This window comes from Hippopotamus amphibius, chromosome 1, assembly GCF_030028045.1.
Source record: "Hippopotamus amphibius kiboko isolate mHipAmp2 chromosome 1, mHipAmp2.hap2, whole genome shotgun sequence".
NCBI classification, from domain to species: Eukaryota; Metazoa; Chordata; class Mammalia; order Artiodactyla; family Hippopotamidae; genus Hippopotamus; species Hippopotamus amphibius.
Window position 1 is genome coordinate 78,338,328 of NC_080186.1, and position 13,361 is coordinate 78,351,688.

Here is a 13,361-nt window from a genome sequence, read left to right on the forward strand (position 1 = left end):
CTGGCACAACATTGTAAAGCAATTATTCTCCAATAAAGATCTGAAGGAAAAAAAATCCAATTGCAGGTTTGAAATGCAAACACTTTAGGCTGATAACCCACTAAATTACTGAAACTTCTACGTGGATGATTACGGTAGTTACCTATGATCTTTGTGCCAAGCATCTGTGCTTTCTTTTCCAAGTAATGAATCTTGACTTTCCTAAGAAAAACTAGTCTCCCCCTGCTTTCTGCCCAAGCTCACAGGTGGTACATGTGGTTCAATCCTAGTTTAAGTACATGCTAAAAACAATCAGCATAACACATCTGCTGGATACATGCAGTACTTGGCTCTTGAAAGGCAAAGAGATGTTCCAACTGGAACATTTATACCAGCTATCTGATCCATTTTCTACAAGATGTGGAGCTAGGGCCAGCACAGCTAGGGCTGTTATAGGAAATTCCTTTAACAGAAACCCATGCGAGCTTAAAGTAGAGGAAACTTTTGAATGGGAAGCTGAGAATGGGGCTGAGATACTAAGACAATCTATAAAATCTAAACAGATTACAAAACATGGAACCACAGCCGGGAGATAACAGTTGGAATATATATGTGAGAATCAAAGAGTCAAAAAATGATAGTTTAAGCAGGTACTAGAAAAAGGACTGTTTTCTAAGGCTAGCTTTTTCCATCTTTTTGCAGCCTTATGCTTAGACAAGTCAGCTGTATTTAAATGCAAACACCAGATATCCACTTGTTATGCACTTGATATGATACCTAGATCATAAGATATCTGTAGAGCTGACATATGCATTCACAGATCATTGTATATCTGATCTTAATGCTGTCAGGTACGATAAACCTAAACTTAAAATACAACATAACAGAAATCACAGGAGATGACGGTCTGAGGATTGGAAGTTTCCTTGAAAGCATCTATACGGTAATATTCCCAGAAAACATTCCCGAGGAAAACAGCGGTGATTTATGGTTTAGAAACATAGATATTCTGGGAAAATTGGGGGAGGAACTAAGATGCTATTCATTGCAATGTTGAGCCCCTCCACCCCCCCCCCCCCCCCCCCGCCCAAATACTCCGGCTTTAAATTCAGCCAGGAGCAAAATAGAAGAATGGGAAACTTCTCCTACCAGACAGTAAGCACAAGGCAATAGCCTCAGAATCACAGCACTGCTGAACTCCTCATGGTTACTGTTGTATTTTTAATGACCAGAGGCACAAAGGATGTCAGCCATTTAAAAGCCACTCCTCCACTTCAGAACCCAGCTACCAGACACTGTAATTCCCAGCAGCCCTTGAACAGGTACCCCAGCAACAGCACCTTCCCCTGACCAATTGCAGGCCAGCAGGGCTTCTCATTTCTTTCATTACCTGTCATTTATTCCTTATCTCTCCTTAGACACACCTCCAGCTACACCCCCATCTCTCTAAGTCTTGATCTCTCTGTGTCCTTCTTCCTCTTCAGAGGACCTTCTCAGAACCACTTTTATCAGGGCTCACACACACCTTCTGTGCAAACACTTTTGTTGTGCCATTCTTATACCACAAGTTCCCTTCTGTGCTCTCTCTTTGGGAATAGTCCATCTTTCCTCTCATTCTTTTCTAACTTCTCCTCTTTTCCCCTAGCACCTAGGAATTCCCTCTTTCCTCAGTATATCCCCTAATCTTAACAACAGAAATTTTTCTCATAATTTTCCCTCCAGTAAAAGAGCTAAGTGTTTAGCTCTATGGAAGTTGCAATAGACAGTGTTCCTTTCTCACCCGACCTCGATTACTCTCTATTTCCAGAACAATTCTGATTTGGTTCAAGGAACCACCATTACTCCACAAAGCCATGCGCTTCAGAAGAAATGAACTCCACTTGGAAGTTAACTCCAGTGGGTGACTCCTAATTAGTGTAATCCAACTGAAATCATCTCGTTCCTTTTTCTAAGCATAGGCTTAGAAAAGGAAACCTGTTCTGGCAAATGAGACATGAGAGGAAGTCTGCCAGAAGACCTATGGGAAAAGAATTTTCATCTTCTTAAGGAGACCCCAGGTGAAAGCCACCCTTTCTTCTAAATGCCATCATCATGCTTTAATAATAACACATTAACCATTACTTGAGATCATATTTCATCTCAGGCTCCCTGACTTATAATTGATCTTCCATCCTCCACAGTTCTGCAAGGTATATATTATAATCCCCTGAGATTTGGAAGATGTAAATTCATACAAGTAACAAAGTCAGGGCATTAACCCACTTCTTTTCGATGCATGGTACATTCACTCATTTTAATTAAAATTTTTTCTTCCTTATATTTAAAAATTCTTTTAAACATGAACACAATTATTAATTAACAAGTATTCTATGGAAAGAAAGCTTTTTATAAATATAATAATAAATTAAGGTTATGAATTTGCTACATCTACTGTTCAATCATATTTGAGTAATATTTTTCTAATTACCTTATTAATACATTATAAAACTTGGAAAAGCAAAAGCAAAAAAAGAAACAATTATCTCTTGTAATCTAAAAGTAACAACTACCAATGTTTTCATATGTGTTCTACCAGTATTTTTCAATTCAAGGTTACAAGATTTATAAATGCATTGCAAAGTTGGTATACACTATTCTGTAACTCATTTTTTAAATAAAGTAATCTATAGTGAACAATTTCCCCCCACAAAAAATACTCTTCCACAACATGATTTTTAATATCCTTGTGTGATATACAAATATATTTTTCTTAATTATCCTATGCAGTTGGACATTTGTTTTTTCCAGTTTTGTGACTGCAGAACCAGCCTAAACTGGTCCTTTCCTGTTTCTAACAAGATACTGAGTTGCTTTTCAGAGACAACAGAACAAAACTGCAAGTCATGCAGCAAAAGCATGCACAGAGAGGAAAATTTTGACCTCAAATAACACCGTGCACCAAAGTTTTCTCCCCACCTCCCACCCCTACAATGTAACCAAAGGACCAGGACATGACCAGAACCTAAAGGCAGGAATCTTTCAGAAGCAAAGGGTTCACTGTCCAGGAAGATCAGGTACTGAAGTCCCTTAACCATACCTTACTATAAACGACCAAGTTCCAAACCCTCCAACTGGAATTTGTCCACCAGCACTTGCACATATTAATCCTCCCTCCCTAACTTATAAAAGTTTGACTGTTGGGAGATTGGGATTGGCATATATACATTAATATGTATAAAATAGAAAAATAAGATAAAATAAAAATAAATTTAAAAAAAAAGTTTGAACCCCAGATTTTGAGACAGATTTAAGTCCTGCCTTCTGTCTCCTTGCTGGTTGACCTCACGATAAAGCTCTTTCTTTTTTCAAAAGCCAGGGGACTTCCCTGGTGGTCCAGTGGTTAAGACACCATGCTTCCAATGCAGGGAGCCAGGTTCAATCCCTGGTCAGGGAACTAGATCCCACATGCATGCCGCAACCCTGCATGCCACAACTGAAAAAAAAAAAAAAGATCCCACATGCTGCAACAAAGATACTGCACATGGCAACGATACTGCACATGGCAACAATGCTGCAGCTAAGACCTGGTGCAGCCAAATAAATAAATAAATATTAAAAAAAAAAAAAAGCCAGTGCGAGACAGCAGTATCAACAGTATCAGCAGTATTGTGGAACTGAAAACCACAGCCACAGAAAGATAGAGAAAATGAAAAAGCAGAGGACTTTGTTCCAGATGAAGGGACAGGATAAAAACCCAGAAAAACAACTAAATGAAGAGGAGATAGGCACCCTTCCAGAAAAAGAATTCAGAATAATGATGGTGAAGATGATCCAGGACTTTGAAAAAAGACTGGATGCAAAGATTGAAAAGTTTACCAAAGACCTAGAAGAATTAAAGAGCAAACAAACAGAGATATGCAACACAATAACTGAAATGAAAAATACATTAGAAGGAACCAACAGCAGATTAACGGAGGCAGAAGGGCGAATAAGTGACCTGCAAGACAGAATGGTGAAAATCACTGATGCAGAAAAGAATAAGAAGAAAAGAATGAAAAGAACTGAAGACAGCCTAAGATACCTCTGGGACAATGCTAAACGCGCCAACATTCACATTATAGGGGTCCCAGAAGGAGAGGCCAGAGAGAAAGGACCCGAGAAAATACTGGAAGAGATTCTAGTTTAAAATTTCCCTAACATGGGAAAGGAAATAGCTACCCAAGTGCAGGAAGCACAGAGAGTCCCAGGCAGGATAAACCCAAGGAGAAACATGCCAAGACATATATTAATTAAATTGACAAAAATTAAAGACAGAGAAATGTTATTAAAAGCAACAAGGGAAAAATGACAAATAACATACAAGGGGATTCCCATAAGGTTAACAGCTGATTTCTCAGCAAAAACTCTGCAAGCCAGAAGGGAGTGGCATGATATATTTCAAGTGATGAAAGGGAAGAACCTACAACCAAGAATACTCTACCCAGCAAGGATCTCATTCAGGTTCGATGGAGAAACCAAAAGCTTTACAGACAAGCAACAGCTAAGAGAATTCAGCACCACCAAACCAGCCCTACAACAAATGCTAAAGGAACTTCTCTAAGCGGGAAACATAAGAGATGAGAAGGACCTACAAAAACAAAACAATTAAGAAAATGGTAATAGGAACATACATATCGATAATTACCTGGAATGTAAATGGACTAAATGCACCAATCAAAAGACACAGACTGGCTGAATGGATACAAAAACAAGACCCATATATATGCTGTCTCCAAGAGACCCACTTCAGACCTAGGGACACATACAGATTGAAAGTGAGGGAATGGAAAATGATATTCCATGCAAATGAAAATCAAAAGAAAGCTGGAGTAGCACTAGTCACATCAGATAAAATAGACTTTAAAATGAAAAATGTTACAAGAGACAAGAAAGGACATCACATAAAGATCAAGGGATCCATCCAAGAAGAGGAGATAACAATTATAAATATATATGCACCCAATATAGGAGCACCTCAATACATAAGGCAAATGCTAGCAACTATGAAAGAGGAAATGCAAGGCAGAAATAGAGACACAGATGTAGAGAACAAACACATGGACACCAAGTGGGGAAAGTGGGGAGGGTTGGGGAGGGATGAATTGGGAGATTGGGATACCAAATTGTACACTCTAAATATATGCTGTTTATTGTCTGTTAACTGTATCTCAATAAAAGTTCTTAAAAAAAAAAGCCAGTGCCACACTCTTGGTTTCTATGGGTGTCAACAGTGAGCCCTTTGCTCAGTCACAGTTTTGGCTATCCTAAACAAGACTGCTAAATATTTGTGTACACATATTTTGTCCATTCCTCTAATTTCTTTCTTAACATGTGTTCTGAGAAGGAGAAGTGCCCCAGCAAAACGTAAACCCTTTGTAACACACCTTGAAATTGCTCTCCTGAAAGATGGTTGTCTTAAGTTGCCACTAATGGTGTCTGTGAGTTCTCCTCTTGCTTCTTGAGATTTTTGAGAGATGCAAGATTCATCAGTTTTTTTACTGATAAAAATTGAATTGGAAGACAATGCTTTCCCAGGCCCAAGTGCGCTTCCACAGACACTCTGGGGTCCTGCCCAGCAAGCTGAACATATAGAAGATTATAAGCTTCCAGAAGGCAGGCCTGCTCAGAATTAGAACTAAGAAAGAGTTTAGACAAACATGCTTAGTTTCTTCTCCAAAGCACACCAAGTCACCCTTTCTCCCATGGGAAGCAGTGGAGGGTGAGAGATGGAGAGAAAGACAGAGAGAGAAAGACAGAGAGAGAGAGAGAACTGGGAAAAGAGAGGACAGAAGTGTTAGTGGAGCTGAAATTCCTTCTTGTGTAAACATGAGTCAAAACAAATGGAGGTTTGCCCAAATGTTTGCTAATACTCTGCATGGAATTGTTTTACTTTAAAAAATAATTTTCTACCTTGATAGGGAAAAGTAAAAGTTTCATTTTATTTTATTTTTTAGTTTTTTTTCCAATTCTATTGAGATATAATAGATATGCAGCACTGTACAAGTTTGTGTTCAACATAATGTTTGACGTATACATCATGAAATGATGACTGATGTAGGTTTAGTGATCATCCATCATCTTGTATAGATATAACATCAATGAAATAGAAAAATATATATATATTTTTTCCTTGTGATGAGAACTTTTAGGAAAGAGAGTCATTTTAATGCATTGCTTTGATTACTAAAAGGCTGAACTTTTTATTCTTTTGTGAATTTCCTCTTCATAACTTTCAACTATGTTTATTTGAAAAGTCATCTTCTGATGTTGATTTGTAATACATGATATGGAAGGATAATAATAATTTGCTATATCCATTACCAAAAATTTCAATTTTCCATTTATCTTTTATTTTTTAATTAAAATAGCTTTATTCCTTTTAAAATATTCATACCATTTTATAGATCTGAAAATAACTAAAAGTATAAGAAAAAAGTAAGAAATCTCAAGTAGTTTCCTGACTTGGAGACAACAACTGGTAAGATTTTGTTGTATATCCTCCCAGCCTTGATAGATGGATACCCAGACAGATGACTACAGATAGAAATGTGTATATAGGAACAGGCACACGTATCATTTTACAAAAGTTGAAACACATGTGCTGTTTTGTAGCCTGCAACATTTTCATTACTATCCTCACAAATTCATCTTTATGCATGTGTCAGTTTTTCTTTAGGACACATTTACAGAATGTTTATGTTTTTGATGTAAAGACGTGAACTTATATTTTTTTACAGCTGAACAGATTGTATATACTGTTAACCACATGCGTAACTTCAATAAGGTGGAGAAGATGAGAGAGATTTTCTACAGGATGTTAAATTTATATAGGTATAGGCAGCAACAACTGTGGCACTTATTCTATCTGGTGGATGAGAAGTTTATTTTGATATCTATTGTAACATTCACATCAATTGCAGGACATTAAAATGCTGAGGAAAATATGTGTTTCTGGGAAACAAGAAACTTTGGATCTTAAAGCCATTTATTGTGAATTAAAATGTGGAAGTACATGCACCCTCTCATTTTTATTTCAATGTATGCTTATCTGTTCTTACCCTTTTTTCCTTCTAGATCAGTGACTTGCAATCATCTTCTATGAATAGTGAATATTCTAGGCTTTACAGGCCTAGTGGTTTCTGCCACACCACTGAATTCTGCATTTGTAGAGCAATAGGCTCCACAGGCCACATGTAAACAAATAAATGTGTTTCAATAAAACTTTATTTACAAAAATAACATCAGGCCAAATTTGGTCCCTGAGCCTGAGCTTGCAGACTCCTATTCTAGGTGAATATTGGAATCATTTTGCAGTAGAGGAATTTCATGAATCTGGGGTTGGTTAACATTTTTACAATAATGCAACTTCCCATCTTGGAGCAAGATACATTACTAAACAGATTTAAATTTCTTTTACGTCCCATAGTAAAATGTCATATATCTTAAAAAACCGCCCAAATTACTTGTCAACTACTGTTTGTATAGTGCACATACCAGGGATCAGTCTTTCCATTCTTTAACCCAGAATTCAACACTTTGTATAGAGCCCGTCCTAAGGAGAGGGTTCTTTTCTCTTCCTACTTTAGTTACAAGTGTGTGGGTAGATGACTGTGTGGTTCAGCTTTTTTTTTTTTAACTTTATTTTTTTTAGAGCAGTTTTAGGTTCAAAACAAAAATGAAAGGAAGATACAGGGATTTCTCATACACTCCCTGCTCCTACCCATGCATGCCTCCCCCATGCTCAACACCACTCAAGAATGGTACATTTGTTACCAAGGTTGAACCTGTGTTATACATCATAATCACCCAAAGTCCATAGTTTACCTTAGAGTTCATCCTTGGTGGTGTACCTTCTATGGGTTTGGACAAATATATAATGACATGTATCCACCATTAGAATATCATATAGAATATTTTACTGCCCTAAAAATCCTTTGTGCTCTGCCTATTCTTCCCTTTCCCCTAGCAACCACTGATCTTTTTACTATTCTCCATATTTTTACCTTTTCCAGAGATCAAATAGTTGAAATCAAAGCATCCAAAGCCTTTTCAAATTGGCTTCTTTCACTTAGGAATATGCAGTTCAGGTTCCTCCGTGTCTTTCCGTGACTTGATAACTATCTCTTTTTAGTACTGAATAATATTCCATTGTCTGGATGTTCCACAGTTTATCTGTCCATTTACCTACTGAAGGACATCTTAGTTGCTTCCAAGTTTTGGCAATTGTGAATAAAGCAGCTATAAACATCCTCATACAGATTTTTGTGTAGACATAAATTTTCAACCTCTTTGGGTAAATACTTTGGTAAATACTTTCACCCCTTTGGTATCAAGGAATGAAATTGCTAGATCGTATGGTAAGAGTATGTTTAGTTGGTAAGAAACTGCCAAACTGTCTTCCAAAGTAGCTATATTACTTTATGATTTTACCAGCAATATATGAGAGTTCCTGTTTCTCTACATCCTCACCAGCATTTGGTATTGTCAGTGTCACATTCTAACAGATGTGTAGTGGTATCTTATTATTTTAATTTTCATTTTCCTGATAACATATGACATGGGACACCTATTCATATGCTTATTTGCCACTTGTGTATCTTCCTACATGAGGTGTCTGTTAAGGTCTATGACCCACTTTTTTAATCAAGTTATTTTCTTATTGTTAACTTTTAAGAGTTCTTTATATACTTTGGATAACAGTCCTTTATCAGGTATGTCATTTGAAAATATTTTCTCCCAGTCTGTGGCTTGTCTTCTCATTCTTCTGACATCGTTTTTTGCAGAGCTGGAATTTTCTATTTATGAAATCTAGCTTATCAATGATTTCTTTCATGGATCATACCTTTTGCATTATATATAAAAAGGCATCACATCATCCAAGGTCATCTAGGTTTTTTCCTATTTTATCTTGCAGGAGTTTTATATTTTTGTGTTTTACATTAGGTCTAGGATTCATTTTGAGTTAATTTTTGTGAAGAGTGTAAGGTCTGTGTCTAGATTTTTTTTTTTTTTTTGCATGTGGATGTCCAGTTGTACCAACATCATTTTGTTGAAGAGACTGTCTTTGCTTGTATTGTCTTTGCTCCTTGGTCAAGGATCAGTTGGCTATATGTATAAGGGTCTACTTCTGGGCTCTCTACTCTGTTTCATTGATCTTTTAGTCTATCCTTTTTTTTTTTTTGGTCTATTCATATACTGTACTTTTCATTTATTTATTTATTTGTTTGTTTATTTATGGCTGTGTTGGGTCTTCCTTGCTGCACATGGGCTTTCCCTAGTTGTGGCGAGCAGGGGCTACTCTTCATTGCAGTGCGCAGGTTTCTCAGTGCGGTGGCATCTCTTGTTGCGGAGCACGGGCTCTAGGCACACAGGCTTCAGTAGTTGTGGCATGTGGGCTCAATAGTTGAGCTAGCAGGCTGAGCTTAGTTGCTCCGCAGCATGTGGGATCTTCCCGGACCAGGGATCGAACTTGTGTCCCCTGCATTGGCAGGCGGATTGTTAACCACTGTGCCACCAGGGAAGCCCAGTACCTTTCTTGATTACTGTGGCTTTATACTAAGCCTTAATGTTAGATGGTGTCAGTTCTCCAACTTTGTTCTTCTCCTGTAATATTGTATTGGCTATTCTGGGTTGGTTCAGCTATTTTACTCATAGAATTTAGGTATTAATAACTTCTTTCTCTTACAGGCTGAGGATTCCAATCAACTGAAAAGTGAAAGCAAAGAGAGTGAGAGGGTTTATGGAGGGGGGTGAAAGATCTGATAAACACATCCTGAGAAGCCAGTTTGGCCTTAATGCATTAGCTTCCTTGCACTCCTAACAGAAACCTGCTAATGATTTTCCATTTATTCCCACAAACACTTTCTCCCTTTCATGGTTTATAGCTACGAGGTAATGTGAGCACATTTCTCTCTTTTGCATATAGAACAGAGCCAGGGAATTCCTTTTTATTACTGGTTTCCATCCTGAACAGCAATAACCAACACTTATTTCATTGAGCCTGAGACAATCATATTTGTTATTAATGGGAGTATAATTTTCTCCTCTGGATATAAGATGGTGTGTTTGGAGTTTTTCATTTCCATAAAGTTTCCTTAGAAACATTTGCCTTGCGGAATACACTTGCATTGCAGGTGGGAGTTTGGTATAAGGGTCATTCTGGAGGCTTTAGCTGAACTCAAATTGAATGAATACCATGCGCCCTATGTTAATTACACATAACTGATATCTTCTATTGTAGAAGGAAAACATGCAAAAATAAGACCAGTTTTCCCTAATTCAGTTGAAAAAATAAGATAGAATTCAAAATTATTGATATTTAGATATCAAATTTATTGATATTAGTAGATGAATTCTTGGGGATAGACATTTATTCAGAATCTATGAAATTTAATTGAACTTCATTCAAATACAAAATGTATCCTTATTAAAAAAAAAGCTTCTTTTACTTCACCCTTTTGCCTTAGGCATCTCAGGTATTCTCCACTGCACAGAACCGTACTGTTAACAGGTGAGCAATAACATTCATTGAGAAGAAGATTCCAGTTTTGTTTTTTCCATTAGCACTAAGCTATATTTTTCTCTTATACCCATCTGTATTTAATGTTAGGTAGATGCATTTTTTCATTTTTTGATTTCTTTCTTCCTCCTGGACCACATAAAACGTCTTCTAATTACTTTCTTCTTTTTAAGTGTTCATAATTCATATCTGTTATGGAAAAATTATAAAATACAAGTAAAGAAAAGGTGAATCATTCAAAATTCTACTACTCAGAGATGACCACTGTTTAAATGTTGGTTCCTCCTGACCTGTGTATCATACACTAATACATAACATATGAAACAAACATAATATTTAATTCTACGTACTTCTCTGCACCTGCTTTCACATGAACATTTTTCTGTATTGATAAATATAAACTCATATTCTAATTTAAAAGGATTCCATAAAATTTCATGATATGTATATTTGATTATTTAGTAAAACTTTTATTGTTGAACACTAAGATTATTTCACTTACAAAAACGTCTTTTAAAAAATACCTCTTGTTTTTTTTTTCTTTCTGTAGGATCAATTTCTAGAAGAGAACTACTGGATTTAAGAGTAGGAAACTTTTAAGGCTGTTGATGCATTGTGTCAAATTAGTCTTTGAAAAGGTTATAACAATCACACTTCCATCTGGATTATGTAAAAGTTCCTAGATAGCTACACTCCATCAATACCAAGTATTTACATACTTATGCTAATTCACTCCTAAAGGGCATATTTTTATTATCAAAGTGGTTGCTATGGGTTAAAAGAATAAAGAAAGAAAGATCAATATCATTTCTGCAAATTACAAAAAGGCTATGGGTTGTTTCCCATTTACTGAACCATCATGGAGCTCCATCTCAATCTCTAACTCATATTAATATAAATCCATATTCCTAATTATTCCTGTAGTTAAAAGAAATGTATTAGGAACTGTTTGTTTTCAGCAAAGCCACTATTAAACCTGAGAATACTATTCATTTCAAGATCCTGCAATTATCAATCTAGAAAGCTTTTAACAAAGTCCCTAAGGCTGAATATTGGCATCCTTTCCCAGTGGTTTAATGAAATAAGCAACATAGAAAAGGAAAGAAAGATCTTAAACTTAAATTGAGTTGCCAGTTTAAGACTTGGGACTTCTGCCATCTTCTGACTGAGATCTGACCCACTTTTTTTTTTTTTTTTTACTTTTAACTGTTTCTACATAGGTGATTCTTCACCAGTATTCTTCAAAATGGAAAGATTACCAGACATTTTCCTTCAACTGAATCTCCAGGTCCTTGATGTAGCAAAAGAGAGAAATAAAATTCTGTAGGTTTTCCTGTTCTCAGTTGAGATTAAAAAATAATAATAATAACAGAATGTTAAAATGAGATCTTTTTACCTCAGGTTTTTTGGGTTGTTTTGTTTTTGTGTGTATTTTTTTTTTTTGGCCACTCCATGTGGCATGCGGTATCTTAGTTCCCTCGCCAGGGATCAATCTATGCCCCCTGCAGTGGAAATGAGGCATCTTAACCACTGGACTGCCAGGGAAGTCCTTTATCTCAGTTTTGACTAATGTGGTACATAGCAGATATCAAAGTGCAAGTTCAATCTATAAAAAGGGTGAGAGAGTGGATATGGAAATAGGACTTGTAGAGAGATTTCTTTGGAAAGAGCTTGGCTTTGCTTTGATACCCCAACCTACTCCATCCAAAATGAGAAAAGAGTTCATCTCTATCTCCTTCAGATACTGAAGGGGTATCCACTGGCTTCTGCAAGAGTTTAAATTATTCTCTAAAGCTGAAGAGCACTAAGGAATGTTGCCTTAACCCTCCTGTGAGAAAGAGTAAAGTGACCTGCAGGTAAGGATAAAAGTCAGGGCATTGCTATGAGCCAGCACTCGCAGACTGTCAGGGTGAAGGATGAGTGCCTGTTCCTTGTGGGCCTTGTAGGAGCCAGACAAGAGAGAAGGCCAGGTATGTTAAGCCCCTTCTAGAGGAATATGTAGAAGGGTGAAGAACTCTAATGAGGAGAATCTGCTGGAGAGAGGGCTGGAAAACGAGGCACTGAGGAGGCATGGTGCATTGGGTGGAGAGTGAAAGGCAAAGCACTGCTTGCATCAAGGGAGCTGCACTGAGGCCACAAAAGCCCCCCCAAAAGCGAGTTCACTTGAAGATCATGAAGCTATGTGGCCAAGGTCAGAAATAGCACTTGGATCCTTGGGCAGGAAATGAATAGAGAGCAGAGACCCTGGAAGCTGGTGGCCCACCGACTAGAAGTCCAAACTTTCAAATAATAAATAAGGGGAAATCAGTATTTTGGACTGGATATTTTAAACTTATGATCCAGATTGATTTGAAAGTTAAAGACAGATTATCTCTTGGGACCTGACAGAAATAAAGTTTTATCCAGGAAAAGGACACTATTTCCTCTCTGGAAAAAAAAATACGTATATATGTATATGTATATATATTTTTTCAAAAGAACAATGGCAGACTTAATGACAGTATTGGGGCCCAGGGCAGGCAGCCTCAAAATATGTCTCAGGGTCATATTGATTATTTTGAACTAAAGTTACTTAAGAAATGCCTGATGCCAAAGATGCCAGTCTCTCTTCATACTACTGACCCAAATTTTCCCTCAACTCTCAGCTCAAGTCCCATCTCCTCTGTGAGAAGCCTCAGTGATATCTCCCTCTCTGAACTTCTGTGTGGCTTTGTCTATGCCTCTGAGCTGGTGTCTTGGGACTTGTAGCTACCTTGAACCAGGTGTTATCTATCTATTATTTGATACTCAAGGCCTGTCTCAACAAGATTGAGACCAAGGACCTTGCCTTGTTCCTCTCCATGTC

The 13,361-nt window shown here is 37.1% G+C and overlaps 1 non-coding gene across 1 annotated transcript; it reads left to right on the plus strand.

The window, feature by feature from the left end:
* Nucleotides 1–3,340: 3,340 nt before the first annotated feature.
* TRNAW-CCA (transfer RNA tryptophan (anticodon CCA)) lies at nt 3,341–3,412 on the plus strand. The gene has a single exon. It is a non-coding gene; the product is annotated as a tRNA-Trp (tRNA).
* The last annotated feature ends 9,949 nt before the right edge of the window (nt 3,413–13,361 follow it).